The sequence below is a fragment of the Eumetopias jubatus genome, unplaced genomic scaffold, assembly GCF_037043125.1.
Source record: "Eumetopias jubatus isolate StellerSeaLion01/CBP00866 unplaced genomic scaffold, mEumJub1_p1.0 scaffold_3, whole genome shotgun sequence".
Classification (NCBI taxonomy): domain Eukaryota; kingdom Metazoa; phylum Chordata; class Mammalia; order Carnivora; family Otariidae; genus Eumetopias; species Eumetopias jubatus.
The window spans coordinates 48876583-48893406 of record NW_028274809.1 but is presented as its reverse complement, the minus strand read 5'-3'; the positions used below and the strand labels follow the sequence as shown (position 1 = coordinate 48893406).

At 34.5% G+C, this 16824-nt stretch overlaps 1 non-coding gene across 1 annotated transcript; it reads left to right on the top strand.

Moving 5' to 3' along the window:
• Positions 1 to 334: 334 nt before the first annotated feature.
• Positions 335 to 441, top strand: LOC114226154 (U6 spliceosomal RNA). The gene has a single exon (XR_003612688.1). It is a non-coding gene; the product is annotated as a U6 spliceosomal RNA (small nuclear RNA).
• The last annotated feature ends 16383 nt before the right edge of the window (positions 442 to 16824 follow it).

The following is a 16824-nucleotide window of genomic DNA, read 5'->3' as shown; positions in this document are numbered from 1 at the left end:
GATCCCTCGAGAACTAAAGTTCTTAAAGGCGATTATGAAGAGTAAGGTGGGGATAGGTGTAATAAAATATGAAAGATGCCACTACATACGGTAGTTTCTTACAAATTTATTTTGAGCCTTACATGATATATCCAGCAACAGTGGATATATTGTTGGAACTCAGAAGAAAGCCCTGCAGTGAAGCTACAGATTCTTAAATCACTGACAGATAGATGTCAATTCAAGCCTTAAGTCTTTCTGTTCTATTTCTACAATGTTTTTGGTGAATTTCACATTCATTTATTTTCCAACTTATATTTAAGTATCCTTCATAATTTAAAAATTAATTTGAATTGTGCTTGCTCTGGCAGCACACATACGGAAATTGAAACAGTACAGAGCAGATTAGCATGGCCTTTGTGCAAGGATGACACATAAAAATCAATTTGAATAATCATTTATCAATACATTATAAACTCATATATATGTGCATACACACACACACACACACCATGTTTGCCTTGATGGAAGCATATTATTTAAATTATCCCTTTCTTAAAATTTTCACCACATTGTATCTTTTCAAGAATCAAGTCAAATCTTCACGATGAGACGGCAGGATCCACATCATCATGTATAACCAGAGATGTGAAGAAAGAATGAAACATTTTCAAGCAATCATGTTTAAACTAGATGTATGTGGATCTTTGCTCAAATGCTCTTTTAAACTGTTGTGAGGAGAAAACTCAAGAGCAATAACCACCTACTTATTATGGAATTGAGAGATTTGGTATACACTATTTAAAAAAAAAAAAAGATTTAAAAAACTGATGTTTTACACCCAAACAATTTGACCAGTATTTTTACTGTAAGTCTGGTACAGTAAATGTTTTCTTTTGAACCTGAATGGAAGGAGCTCCTCGTTATAAGCATATGCCGGGTTAAAGGAAAGTGATATAGTCTTGGAACATTCAAACACAGTTAGGACAAACTTAGTTTATTAAACCAGGTTGGCAAATGGCAAATAGAAAGAATAGCATAGTGTAAATGTACTAAGCAAAATAAGTGTTCTAGGAAAGACACTTTTTAAAAGACAAAATATAGCACCTGTCAGGTTAGCAATTATTCTAAACAGTCTGGATTAATGTTAATGAAAAATTCATTTTCCAAGTGCCCTGCAAAAATAAGAACATAAATATTAATTCAAAGTTGATACAAGAATTTTTTTTCCAAAACCCCTTTCAACATGACACTTCCCATGCAATTTAGCAAAGCATAAACGTGCAATGCTGTGGCTTCTCCCTCATGATAAATGTCCCCTTTAGCCCTACACTTATATAGCTCATTAATGCACTTATATATCTAGGGTTTTATTACATCTATATTTTTATTTTGGTTTCTATTTGTTTACAGTTGTTGCCCTTGACCATTCTGTATATGACCATCAATATAAGACAATTAAAAAGAGAGAAATGATAAAAACATCAACATGAACAACCATATTCTTTTATATTAAGGCACATGACTGTTATTTATAGACTCTTGGGTAACAAGTACCATAAGCATTTACAAAACCAATGATTTTTACAGAGTAGAATTTTTATTATTATTTTCCCTGAGAGTTTGTGTGAATCACATTTTTCTAACTGAAATTTTTCTTTGTTGTTGCATTTGCCTTTTTTGTTTTTGTTGCTATTAAAGATTCAAGGGGAGACTGAAGGAAACACTTGAGATGGCTATAATATTCACTAGTAAAAAGAAAACACTTCAAATAAAAGGATTGCGTTATAAAATTCAGTAGCAAGGTATTCAATTAAAAAAATAAAACACTTTGAAAAAAATATAACACTCTGTAATATGGTATCCCATTGTGGAGAAAAAATAGGCAGCTTAGAATGATTTCTTTCCATACTGAGATGAAAGCAGGCTAACAAATGTTAAATGTGGAAAATAAATATTGAAATGTCCTTGTTCAAACTAATGTATTTCATATACACCATCCCTCAGTTATTATGATTTATGTTTAAGGAACTTGAAGTTTTTTTTCTTTACCTTCTGAATCTTCTTTATCATTTTCTGGTGAATTATATGCTGCAATATTTATATCAGAATTCCTATAACTAAGACAACAGCAAAAATCTCCTTTTCTGTGAATATCCCCAACGTTACCTTTTAATAGTCACAATTCAAATTCAAGCAGAATATTATTATTGAGGTGATAATAAAAATGTTAAAACAAATTTGCTGCTGATTATATTATGAACCAATGATGTTTTATTATGCCACCAAGAAAAGCTGCAGTAAATAACGTAAGCATTGAAAACTGTTTGGGAACAATAAGGACCAGTTTGGTGTATTACAGTTTATTGATAAAGAAATATATCTATCCATAGACTCTATTTAACATTGATCTACTCTAATATTTTCCCCCTTCAAAAGACATATGTGGATAGAGATTAAAAATTGACTCAGTTATGTCCAATAATGTAGGCTTGATTGTCAAACTGATATACTGGTCCAAGAAAGTTGTTGTGACTGCAAATGTGACATCTCCCAGGAGAGGACCCATGGCAGGAAATAAGGATTTAGACCCTATGAGGAAATCAGCAATTTAGCAGCAAAGACTGTGGAAAGAGGTATGTAAACAAAACTTTAAAATATTTTTTAAAAACCCAAATCCTTAACCCTGAGCCACAAAGAACATCATATTGGAACTGCCAAAGAAAAAGAACAAAAAGGAAAGATGTACTCTCTTACTTCGCTGACAGATAGCAAACAAGCTGGGTGCCATGATGCCACTATTGTCAATGAGCCGCAATATAGCTGTAGAGACCAATGGAAGACCGAACTATTTATCAGTAGATAGCAGTGGAGTTTCTACTCCTGAGGGAAGAACGTACTAACAGGTAGGCAAGAGAGAGAGGAAAGAGGATTGGGGGAGGGGAGGATAAGGAGAGGAAGGGGAGGAAGAACAAGCATAATCTTCTAGAAAAGAATAGCGGTGCTCTTTAGAAAGAGACTGTTGTACCCGCCAGGAGGAACTGTACCTATGCTGAGAGCCACACGCCCAGTAGGAGATAACAGATCAGGAGCCCTCAACAGTGCATCGCAGTTACAAAGCAAAATAGCAGAAATGCTCAATAGAAGATACATTTTTGTGTACGTGAGCCTAAGTTCAGCTGAGCATTCCCAGATTTGATTCGATTTTCCTTTTGGTTGCGGTCAGTTGTGGTGGACATTGTAGAGGCTGGATATTTTACATCCAATGTTTGGGCTGAAGACAGAGAACTTCATGTTAATTGAATACTCAAATTGTACACATACTCAATTTGTATGCATGGGAAATGAAGTTCTGAGAAACATGCATCATATTTAATTCCTAAAGATGAACAATATTGATTCTCTATCATTGAATATGGAACTGGGGCCCAATAGAGTAGGAGAATCCCTAAATAGTAAATTGGCATAACCTAAGAGCATTTGTAAAAGATCCAAAATGATTGTCTTAAAAAGCAGTTATGATTAATGCTTTGGCTTAACTGGTTGCACTAATAGTTTGCCTACAGGCAGCTGTCAGCAAAGACTCAAAGTAGCATTTTTTTCTAACAGTGCAATGAACAAAATACATCTATTAAATTATTGTCATAATAGTTTCTTGAACTATTCTGTTTCCTTATTTATATATATATATATATGACCCAGAAGGCCTCACTTACAAAGACTGTCAAATTTTCAGCATAGAAAGTATGTATAAGATTTTCACAAGATATCTTGAAATGCCTCCAAGTTGTTTCTGGCAAAAAAAATGTGCCCCGAATTATAAATTCTTCTCTCATGTATTTCAAGTTAAAATTACACAAATATATGTAAAAATAACATATGGTGGGTAAAATGACTTGCTCTCACAACTAAGGGAAACTGCTTTGCCTCATTCCTAAGGCATCAGTAAGACTCTTAAGATACATACAAGCAATATGAATGTCTTTTTTCCACCTTTGTGTTGCTTATAGTGCCTAGCACAATAACTTACATGAATTAAAGTCTACCTAAATGGGGGCTGAGTTATAGATAGATATCAATATATACCTTTTAGAAACTTTTGTACTTTTCTTGAAACTATAATAATTTCACAAATTTGAGCTTTCCTGGGGAATTTGGGTGTGAATTTGGCTGAGTGCATTTCCAAGCATTCTATAAAGAACTTATGCCGTAAGTAAGAATCAGGGAATGTTATCAAATATAATCCAGAAATGATATTGAAAGAAGGAAAAGAAAAAAGAAAAAAAACAGAAACAAGACAAAGGCCAGAAAGTTGTGGCTTATGAATTATATCTAACCCAACCGATTTTTTTTTAATGGCCAAATGAAGTAGAATATTCTGCATTGCTAAAGTCAGAGAAACTTGGACTACTAACAACTAAAATGCCACAGGTCTCTGTTATACATTTTAAATTCTCTTCACAAGTCATTCGTCGATGATATTCAACTATGATAAAGCAAATGCTACATTGTTAGAGGAAGAAATGATTAAAAATAACTCTCTGATGGTGGTTTATATTGCAATCAATAATTCCCAAGGAGCTCCCCATTGAATACTAAAGAATCTAGATCTAACCCAAGAGAATAAGGATGGCTTATTTCCAGTGTCATAGCAAATCAAACTATGTGGGCCAAGCCAGTCTTTTAATTGGAATTATGCCTTTTAATTGGAATCATGTTAAAAAGTGTACTTTGGGGATATTTAACATCTTAAAGACATGTAGTCTTTGCATTCACAAGCAAAAATGTTCTGGTTCTAGTGAATACTGTTTATCTCCGCTCATATATTTTTATATACCTTTAATATATATTCTTGGACTTAATTAGTATATTTAATGTAATTTAAATGTGCTATATGCTTCAGTAGCATACCTAGCATATTTGACACTTACATAAAATCTTTTTTTAGCACTCCCTTTCATGTTAGAGAAATAAGTAATAGATTTAGGAGTTTGATATCTTACAATAATTACATAAGTTTTTCACATTTAAAGAAGAATATTTCAAATATGGATAGAATTTATCACGTTAAATCTATACTCTAGGACAGTTTTACAATATGGGAAGGGTAAAGCTGAGAAATCAATTAAGAATGCTTTTCCAAAAACCTGGTGAAGACACTATGAGTACTTGAATTACCTATTTAATTGAAAATATACATCTGTTTACATAGGCATTTTTTGCCTTAAACATCTTTAGACAACTATAAATTAAATTTTTATATAAACTTTGCTGATGTGATGAGCACTGGTGTTATACGCAACTAATGAATCACTGAGCACTGCATCAAGAACTAATGATGTACTATATGGTGGCTAATTGAATTTAAATAAAATAAATAAATGAATAAATGAATAAATAAATTTTGCTTTTTTTTAAGCTTTATTTATTTGACAGAGAGAGACACAGCGAGAGAGGGAACACAAGCAGGGGGAGTGAGAGAGGGAAAGCAGGCTTCCCGCAGAGCAGGGCACGGGATGCAGGACTCAATCCCAGGACTCTGGGATCATGACCTGAGCCGAAGGCAGATGCTTAACGACTGAGCCACCCAGGCGCCCCAATAAATTTTGCTTTTAAGTATGTGAATCTGGTTTGGAATTAACAACCAATTTCACCACTCAGTTATACCATCTAATAATAGTTACGGAGCTGATACTTAACTTGAGGAACCAAAGCTGTCATTGGTTTCCTTAACTGAGTAGGAATATTTGAGTTGATAGTCACATGTTGAAACCAGAGATGGTTTTTCTAAGTAGATTCATTATTAAAAATCCTAAGGCTGGAAATATATCAGGCCTAATTTTGTGAAAAATATATACATAGTTCCCAGTGTAACTCACAGTTTTATCACTGGATGAGGCAGTTGATAAGTTCAGGGGAATGGAATAGTGTGATTATACCCCAACCAGAAAGGGCACAACAAGATTGGAATGTCATCTGAGAAGATTACTAAGATGACAGAGGTGAAGAGGGGAGCTAGATTCTTCTTTCACGGAGTCGAAGAATGAATCTCCCAGACAAAGGAGAGTGAGTTAAAGGACAGAAGTTTATTAAGCAAGGATACAGAAAAAGCTCTCTGGGAGTGAGAGAGGTTTCCAATGAGAGCCTTCACCTACAGTCTTTTATTTAGAACTGACCAAGGAGCTTATGGCCTTATCATTCTTGTGATGTCTTGGCTTGAGTAAGGACTGGTGATAACATCTTTAATGGCTTAACTTCTTTTTTTTTTTTTAAGATTTTATTTATTTATTTGACAGAGAGAGACACAGCGAGAGCAGGAACACAAGCAGGGGGAGTGGAAGAGGGAGAAGCATCAAGGCCACATATTTTTGCAACCAAAGCTTTCAAGGAAACTAGATGTCTATCAACAGTAGAATGATATGTGGATTATTCAAACAATGGAATTCTATACTATAATAAAAAAAATTACTACCTAATGGATAAAAACTCAAAATGTTGATTGTGAAATGATAGGCGCAAAATAATACATAGTGCTTCAATCTATATATAGAAAGCTTTAAAGCAGGTAAAATTAAATAATGGTTTTAGAAGTAAGAATATCAGTTACCTTTGGGGAGGCTAGTGATTGGGATCGAGAAATAAAGCGGTTTTCTGATATTATTCTATTTATGAAGCCTGTTGGTGTTATACTGTTGTGTTTACTTTGTGGTCATAAATAAAATTTATACTGAAGACTTTTCAACTGTTTCATGTTTATGTTATAAAGCAGTTAAAAGTTTATAAAACATTTTTTAGAATTTACTAGTTGAATTGTTTTAAATTCTGCTTACATAATAATCTTTGAGTGGAATTAGCATTCCAGGAAAACGAGTGTTCTTTCTCCTTCGAGAGAAATCATATGAATATATGGGAAATTTGAACTTTTTAAAAGATATTTTCAAATGACTGAAGAATTTTGAAAGATAACCTTTAAGGAAATGACTACAGATTTTCCCAGAAACATTCCTTTGAAATAAATACTGGTGACTTGAGGATTCATAGATGTGTTTTGTTTCTTACCAGAGACTTAATTTTGTTAAGTATAAATAGCCTTCTCAGCCTCTGAGTAAGGGACAGGTGGGGCTAGGTAGGGAGAAATAGATAGGGGACTATGTGATCAGGCTCACAGAAATCCCAAATTGCTGAAGTGTAAGGAAACCAGAGATAAGGGAACAAACCAGACCATCCTGCCCTAGGCTTGTGTGTGTTGGGGGGAGGGTGTGTGTGTGTGTCTTTTTTATGATAGTCACCTGTGACCAACAAAGAATAACCAGACCCTAAAAAGAAGTTAAGCCATTAGGGCGCCTGGGTGGCTCAGTTGTTAAGCGTCTGCCTTTGGCTCAGGTCATGATCCCAGGGTCCTGGGATCGAGCCCCGCATCGAGCCCCGCATCGAGCCCCGCATCGGGCTCCCTGCTCAGCAGGAAACCTGCTTCTCCCTCTCCCACTCCCCCTGCTTGTGTTCCTGCTCTCGTTGTGTCTCTCTCTGTCAAATAAATAAATAAAATCTTTAAAAAAAAAATGCTGCCTTGAAAGTTTTCATATCTTTAGTAGTAGGTAGGTAGATAGATAAAAAGATAACTGATAGAGATATAGATTTATGAATATTTTGGATACACACCTAAGAGTGAAATTTCTGGGTTATATATATATATCTCCCTTTTATAGATGACACCAAAATGTTTTCCAAAATGGATATACTAATTTATATTTCACTAGCAGTGACTGAGAATTTGAGCTACTTCAAATCTTTGTTAACACTTTGTATTATGGATTTTTAAAAAATTTACCCACTTATGTGGACATAAAAGGATCACATTGTAGTTCTAATTTGCATCTCCATGGTGAATAATAAGTCTGAACATATTTCCTTATTTTTAGACAGTATAATATACTCTTTTGTGATATGCTTATTAAAGTCTGTTTACACATTTTTCTTTCATATGCTGTTTTTTATTATTAATGTTCAGAAGTTCTTAATAAATTCTAGATGTAAGTTATTTATCAGTACTTTGTTAAATATCTTCCCCCAATTTATGACTTTATTTTTCACTCTATAAGTGGTATACAATATTTCCTAATCTTGGTGTAGTCTAATTCAACAATCTTTTCCTTTCCTGTTTGTGAATTCTGTGTCTTGTTTGCAAAAAGAAAAATATGTTCCTATCTTAAGGTTATGAAGACATATTCCTTTTTTTTTCCTCCTGGAAGCTTTACTGTTTTATCTTTCCAATTCACCATCATTATTCATTTTTTTAATTAATTTTGTGTATGCCACAAAGTTAAGGATAGTTGTTTCACCTGTAGATAACCAATAGTTTGATAAAAGCTTTTTCCCTATCAAGTTTCACCATCATTTTTGTGGCTAATTAAGTGACTATATATGTGTAGGACTACTTCTAGACTTTTCATTATGTTTTATGGATCTCCTTGTCTATCTCTGCCTTAATCTGCACAGGTTTACACCAAACTTGTTTCAGTTCATCTTTATATCTGGTAGCCTAAGTCCTCTAAGTTTATTTTTAAAATGTCCCATTGGATATTTCCTCCTTTGCTCTTCTGAATTTTGTCCTGACATTTTTTAGGGAGCTCCTGATAGCCTGGAGCCTCTTCGGCTTCTAGAGAGACTTCTAGATCTGCAAAGAAGGTTGTGGCAGTTGCAACAACCTAGCTGTGGAACCATTAGAATGGTATGGACTCTCAGTGAAGCTACACAGGCTAGGAAGCAGGTCAAGTCATCACAGACATGGCTGTGAAATGTGGAGTGATACCTAAACAAATCTAGTATAGCCTCAAAGATGTTGTACCTGGTAATGATATCCACATGTCATATAAGAACAAAGTAATCTTACTTCTTCCCCAAGAAGTGAGATGCAAGTCTAATTAATCTTTAAAGATTGGAGGTAGTGCCTGAGAATCCGGCGCAGTCCTCTGCTGCAGTTCCCTTGTGAGATGACACAATGGAATACATTAGTTCGAATCAAATAAATTCTCTATAAGAACCTTGGGGGACACTGGGCAAATTTTAGCATGAACTGTGTCTTACATGATAAAAACATTTCATGAATGGTGTAAGGTATGATAATGGTATGATGATTATTTTTTAAAAATAAATCCTTCTGTGTTAGAGATACATTCTGAGCTATTTATGGTCAAAAGATATGATTTTGGGGGTATCACTTTGTAGTACTCCAGTGAATGACAAACACACGAATATATGGGGAAGAGATACATGAAACAATATTGACCAAAATATTGATATTTTGAAGCTCGGTGATAGGTATCTGGGAGTTCACTGTGTTATTCGTTTGACTTCTGTATATTTTTGAAAATATCCATAACAGAATAAAAATAAATGCATATTCTATTCCATTTGAAAGAAGAATATTTACATTAATGAACACAAAAATTCCTTAGATTTACTCCTTCAATGTAAACATGTAAAAAACCTTTTTAGATGTGTGAGAGTCATCTATTTCAACTGCTGAGTTTTCCAGCAAAAAGAAAATCTGTTAACATGTGTAGCTGCTGGGGCACCTGGGTAATTCAGTCAGTTAGGCATCCAGTCTTGGTTTCAGTTCAGGTCATGATCTCAGGGTCCTGGGGTCAAACCCCTCAATGAGCCCCTCGAAGAACCCTGTATCAGGCTCCACTCAGAGTCTGTTTGTCCCTCTCCCTCCCCCATGCCCCTTCCCCTTTGCCTCTCCCCACTTACATGCTCTCTCTCTCTCTCTCAAATATAAATAAATAAATAAATAAATAAATAAATAAATAAATAAATAATAAAATCTTAAAAAAAAGCATGTGTAGCTGCTAACCAATTACCACCCATTGTGAAAGGAAACACAATCTCCAAAACATCTAAAATATGAAGTTACTCTATTAGCATAACTAGGCAAATAGCCTTATAGAAGACTATAAAATAATATGATAAAAGAAGAGTTTTATTAAAACAAATGTATTTGAAATATTTTTGTTTTAATATTTCTTTCTGTTGTGTTTTTCAAAAATATTTAACTCATACAATGGTGTATTACAATTTGAAATATTCAATGTGTATTCTGATGTTGCTATTATAAAAACGTTTTTCTTTCAAAATAATTTCTTATCCCTTAGAATTACTTACCAGTTACTTATTTCAGGCTAAGTCATTCTTCATTATTATTATTATGGTAATGTACCCCTGGCTTAATTTGTCTATGATGAAAACATTTCATACTACCAATTTTCTTTTTTTTAGTATAGAAGTGATTTTATTTTATTCCCATGTTATTATAATACAGGGATAAATTCTTGGGCCTAAAAAGGAAAAATGTTCCCTTGTAAGTAATTTGTAATCATGAAAGCTAGGTTTGAGGTTGGGATTGGGTACTAATATCTTACCGCTCTGCTCTTTTCACTTCTGAGGTTTAGAAATAAAATATAAACACAGGGGACAAAAAACAAACGGAAAGAAGTGTTACTTTATTAATGGCTGGGTAGCACTTTAATAGATTTTGATGGAATTCATAGCTCAGTCGAAAATGCCTAACAGGAACCTCCAGTAGCCTTTCACTCGCAATTAAGTTTGCCAACTCCATAGAACAGGCTGTGACTTGAAGTAACTGATAATTCTCACACAGAGATGCTAGGAGAGAGTGATAGGCTGTCTGACCCTTCCTCAGAGGGTGGCAAGCCTTGGAAGTATCTATCACTGGAGGAAGTACAACCAAGCGTATTACATATATACATAGGAAGTAACACTAAAGGCTAGGGAATGCATTTATACCTTTAAGACACACATAACCTAGCCACTTACTAAAATATGTTGCGGATGAAATGACTTAGTTCCAAAAATACTGTATTTGTTCCACTAGTTGATAACTGTACTTGAATCCACCTCTAAATTTCTTCCCTCAAGATAGCTAGCTAGGTGAATATTAGAGTGAGCACTGCAAATAATGAACATCTATCTTCTGTGTTAATAAAATTCATAAGTTATCAACATTAGTTCAGTCTTTCACTTATTAAAAAAAAAGAAAAAGCTGGTAACTCCATGCTTAGCTTAGCTTGGTAATTCCACACTAAAATATTTGTGTCTTGAGGATGCATCTATTTTGCTTACCCTTTTGATCCCAGAACCTAACATGGTACTCACCATAGAGTAAGTGTTCAATAAAGATTTGTTCAAGAAGTATTAAATAACATATTGCTAAGAACAGTAATTTCCTGATTACTTAATATGGAATACACAATCAGCCCAATATACAGATAGATATAGATAAAGACCACAATTCTATGAATTATCTATTCTAGTGGCATCTATAAATTGTAAAATTCAGATTAAGATCTTAAAAATGACCCCCAAATCATAAAATTAAGAAGGTTTAGGTACAGGTTGAAACCAAGAACTCCAAATTCTGTGTCTTTTCTCTTTTTCTGTCATCCTCTGAAGCCAAAATTTTCCTTTTCAAGGAAATGTATGGGACTGTATTTATGCCAAAATTAGTAGAAAATTGAGCAAACATATCCAAAAATGTATTTCACAATATTGTCGGTGCTTGATTCCATGTTTCTTAACTGTGTTCAAAATTTAAAATGTGTGAGTTCTCCAGATTTGCCAAAAGATGCCTCTCACCAAACCACCTAGAATCCCTTGTAAATAACCAAGTTACCATTAAGCTATACTGATTTCCTTAGGAACATACCTATTGCTGACACTGACAACCTAAGGACAGGCCGCTGCTTCTAAAAATGATGATATATTTCATCGTTTTCAAAACTTTTGTGGCTCCCTTGGTGGCAAAGCTTTCCAAGACCTATGAGATACTGACATTCATACTATTGCATCTCTCTGAAGTATACACTTCACCTTATCCATCGATTTCCCTCTATGAGATCACTGTGCTTCTCTTTATAAAGGAGTGTATTTTCATTTATTAAAATTGGAAATTTCTTTTTTAAGTATTTTATCTTTTCTAAAAAACTAATAATGGAGCAGTTGTTCATTGTAGATTGAAATGTCCTTATCATTGATGGTATGGCATCTTTTTTTCAATTAAAAATAAAGACATTTAAAACTCCTACCTTACAAGCTTCCTTATTAGGTTTGCAGCTCTACCATTACCTTACCTTTTCTTGCTTTTTATTTCATTAAGCTGTGGGATCATTTTACCTTTTTGTCATTATTAACTATAAACTTACTGGTATTATAAATGAAACAAAGTTTGTTATTATTACTTTTTATGTTGACCTCATTTAAACACCACAGTCCTGAGTGTTTTAATATAAATGAAGTCTCACAAGTCATATATAATTCTGTAAAGATATTCTCTGTATCTGGATTAAAATCTAGAGCATTCTAAAGCCTTTGTTCTCAGGATGTGTTTCAGAGCATGCTCTTTGATAAAAATATTCTTTTTGGGGGAAGAGGTGTTCCGAAGAAGTTGCCTGAGCGCATGATGATTCAAGGATCATAAAACGTGATGTCATTCCATATCAAATGCTTGAAATGATTTGTAAGTCTTCAAATTTCGATGAAAACTGATTTAGCTTCCAGTATGCTTTAGGTATTCAAACCTACTTTATTCACGTGTAGATGCCCGGCCCTAGGGTCAGAGCACATGAACTGGCTACTTCCACATATTTTTAGCACTGACCTAAGGTAGAACAAGACAAAATATGGCTATGAATCAGAAAACAGTGTTGTATCATGAATAACTAAGAGGGGATGTAGGTTTCCACTTTGAGGGTCACAGTCATCTGCACTTAACCTGTCTGTGCCATAGGTGACTGTGAGGAAACTTGAGACGTGAGTCTTGTCAAAAAACAAACTTTGGTGATAACACCTTCTTGGTTGCCCATCTTGGGCATTATAATCTTTAATGCAACCGTTAGGTAGAGTCCAACTAGTCTGAGTAGCTATTCGTAAAAGGGCCAAGAATTTAAAGCCAAATTCAGCAATTCTCAAGAGATGCTTAATTACTCACAGGTGATGTTGCTAGGCAACCACTTCACCTTCTAATTCTGCTGCTTCACCTAAGTGTGGTATTCAGTTTGTTTTATCATCACTGAATGTTAAAAGAGATGGAGAAGTACAGTCTAAAGAATGTATTTAAAACCAGGTGAAAATAGAAAGTTAAGGAAATTCTCATTATAGACTGTGTCTATAATTCATATTCCTAAGGCAGGACTTGGCACAGGTAGATTTTTCGTTGAAGGAAGAGGGGGGTCAGGGCTTACATTCTAGACAACAGTTTTTTGATGAATAGTATAAAATGAACTACCCCTCGCATTATGGTGCACCATTTAAAAGTCCAGAAATGGATAGGTACCATCAGCAGCAGCAGCAACAAGTACACCTACCAACTGAAATGTATGTTTACCAAAAATCCCAGTCTATTTTTATTCACAACCTGTTTATACCTATTGCATTTGGATTTGAAATTACATAATAGGGTAAAGTGTCCTTGAGAATATAAAGACAAAAAAAGTGGTAATCTTTTCCAATGGAAAAAAAATTATGATTTATGATATCATGACTTAAGAAAAATCCAAGAATGTGTAATTTTTTATGTTTAATTTTGTTTATAACTCAGCATTCCCCATAACCTTTGACCACAGTTCTTAATTTTACCTAGTAATAAATACCCCAAGATCTAGCAACTGTGAACCATAGTTCTAGAAATGCTAAACTATAAATAAATGCCTTCTGTATGCACCTACGGGTTATAATAGTCCATGTAAGATTCATCCACATCACTGTGGATTACACACACCATCTCTAAATGAAATGTGTTACTGAAGTAATGATTTGAAAGGGGCCATACACTATTCAGAACACTCTTTACAAAACGAAAAGCTCAAAACATCCAAGATTTCCTTGAGTAAGTTGACACACTGAGCAAGTATAGCATGGAGGACATATTTTCTCAAAGCCTAATTTAAAGTAGTTGCTCTTATTCTATTCCTCGGTTTTTTGGTTTAATACCATATGATTTCACTTGTATGTGGAATTTAAGAAACAAAACAAATGAGCAGAGGGGAAAAAGAGAGAGAGGCAAACCAAGAATCAGACTCAACTGTAGAGAACAAACGGATGGTTACCAGAGGGGAGGCAGATGGGGCGATGGGCTAAATGGGTGATGGGGATGAAAGAGGGCACTTGTGACAAGCTCGGGATGTTGTATGGAAATGCTGAGTCACTGTATTGTACACCTGAAACTAATATTACACTGTCTGTTAACTACCTGGAATTTAAATAAAAACTTTAAAAAAAAAGAAAAAACCACAATAAAAGTATGGTAAAAATAGTGCTAAGAATAGAGAGGGGCACCCTGGTGGCACAGTTGGTTAAGCACTGGACTCTTGGTTTGGGCTTGGTTTGGCTCCACATTGGGCTCTGCACTCAGCTTGGAGTCTGCTTGATATTTTCTCTCCCTCTCCTTTCCTCCTCCAACTTGTGCTCTCTCTCTCTCTCTCTCTCAAACAAATAAATCTATTGAAAAAAAAAAAGAATAGAGAAAATACATACACCTTGTATTGGTATTACAGGGTTTAAATCTGGGAAGAATTTATTATACACAAGTTGAAAATGAGGGTTTTTTTCCAAGAATTCAAAATGCTTTAGATAGGATTTAGGATGTTAGTAGTAAATGTAGATGAGGTTTTACGGTATAAAGCAATAAGAGAAGTGTGTGGAGCAGTGTGTTCAGACAGGGATCAACCACATTCATCAATCTTTTCACCCTTCTATGCATGCAAATGTAATTAATAAATGTAATGTGCACCAGAATAAAGGCATGCCTTTTACTATAAATATTACATTATCAGTATTCAACAAAGAGAATATAAATATGCCTACTCTTGTGTCAGGCAGATCCAGGTTGATGTAAAGTGCTTGCCAGAATATGCATCCACTCGAACATAACTACAGCTGCTGTCACATAATTCATATTCTTAATGCAGGACTTGGCACAGGTAGATTTTTTTGTTGAAAGAAGAGGGGGTTCAGGGCTTACATTCTAGACAACAGCTTCTTGATGAATAGTATAAAATGAACTATCCTTTGCATTATGCTGCACCATTTGAAAGTCCAGAAATGGATAGGTACCATCAGCAGCATATACCACACTGTAGATGTCCTTTTATTTATTTGGCAACAAGCCCAAATGATAGGATTAATTATTTAATACACAAATTTCAGATTAAAGCTAATTTTATGTATCCATGTGTGCATATAGACGTATGTGGGTGCCTGTGTGTGCACACACACAGGCATACGTGTCCACATATATTTATATGACTGATACCTTTTGCCTCATATTTAAGATTATTGTTTGGGTAGAAATGTTACAAACACGATTCTTAGTGGTCTTACCATAAGCTCTCAGCACTGCCAAATTTAATGAATATTAACACAAGAAAAGCAATCGATATTAAAAATCCACCTAGGTACAAGAAGGCAGGGAAGGTCGGAGAACCTCAGAGCTTTAAGAACAGAAGAGATGACCTGAATGTAAAGCATTTTAAAGGTTTCAGAAGAATGAGTCCACGGATTTAAGCTTTAGTTTTCCATCACTACTATGAATGATTTACTCTTTCCGTGTCCTTTCCTTTGATCTTCCTGGCAGGTAATTTATTCTCTCTACTTTTATTTCTTCTCATTTCTCATAGGTGCTGATTATATTACTCTCAGTTTCTACTTTTTCGTAACTTCAGCTTAAAATCCCCACATGATGGTATCTTCTAAGCTCGTGTGTGTTTTCAGTTTCAACTCTGGCTAATGCCTGATTAACTTTGTATTTCTCTATTCATCTACCTGAGAATAATCGCTTCTCGGCATTTTGGCTAAGATCAAGTGCATCTACCTGAGAATGAAAAGCCATGATATTCCAGCTGTTTTTCCACAGAATACAATATCACAATGTCTAAACACCCTAATGCAGCATGGGTCACCTGGTTTCCTGATGTCCAGTCATCTTTAAGTGTGGTATGGGGGTCCTGTGGCTTGTACAGATGACCCCATGAGGATCATCAGGTGGAGTGGGATCACAGAGAACTCTTCATGGTGTGCCAGGATCCAAGCTTAGCACATGGACTCTAAAGTCTAATTCTGCCTGCTATAATTATATCCTGAAATTAATGCTTCAGTTTGTCTATATTTACTAATTAAAATGTGGTAACTTGCTATGTAAATGCATATTGGATGCTCCCCCTGTGAAATACAGATGTACAGAAAATAGAATTAGAAGTCCCTGTACATATTTTAATATGAGACATTCTTTTGTTTCAGTACTATAACACTTAGAATTCTTTATATTAAATATTTACTAGCTGCAGTAGAATGTTTAAGATGTGTATATGTGTAGGTTAAAAGAATTAAAAACAAGCAGTATCTGTTTGATATATATTTGAGTTTGATACATATATTTGAGTACATATATGAGGGTTTTTTAAGTATCCCCTTCAAATCTATTGGCTCTTGTGAGCCCTTCCCTGATCTCATTTCCTCTCTTGCCTAAGAGATGAGCAATATCTGAATTCTTAATATTTAATATTTTCCTCATATTTCTATTATGTATTTCATATGCAGACATATTCTAGGATTTTGTTCTCTGTAAATTTTTTGAACCATACTACATGTGTATATTTTTTAAAGATTTTCATTTATTTACTTATTTTAGAGAGAGAGAGAGAGAGACCATGGTGGGGAGAGACAGAAAGAGTCTTTTTTTTTTTTTAATATTTTATTTATTTATTTGACATAGAGAGAGAGACAGAGTGAGCACAAGCAGGGGGAGTGGCAGGCAGAGGCAGAGGGAGAAGC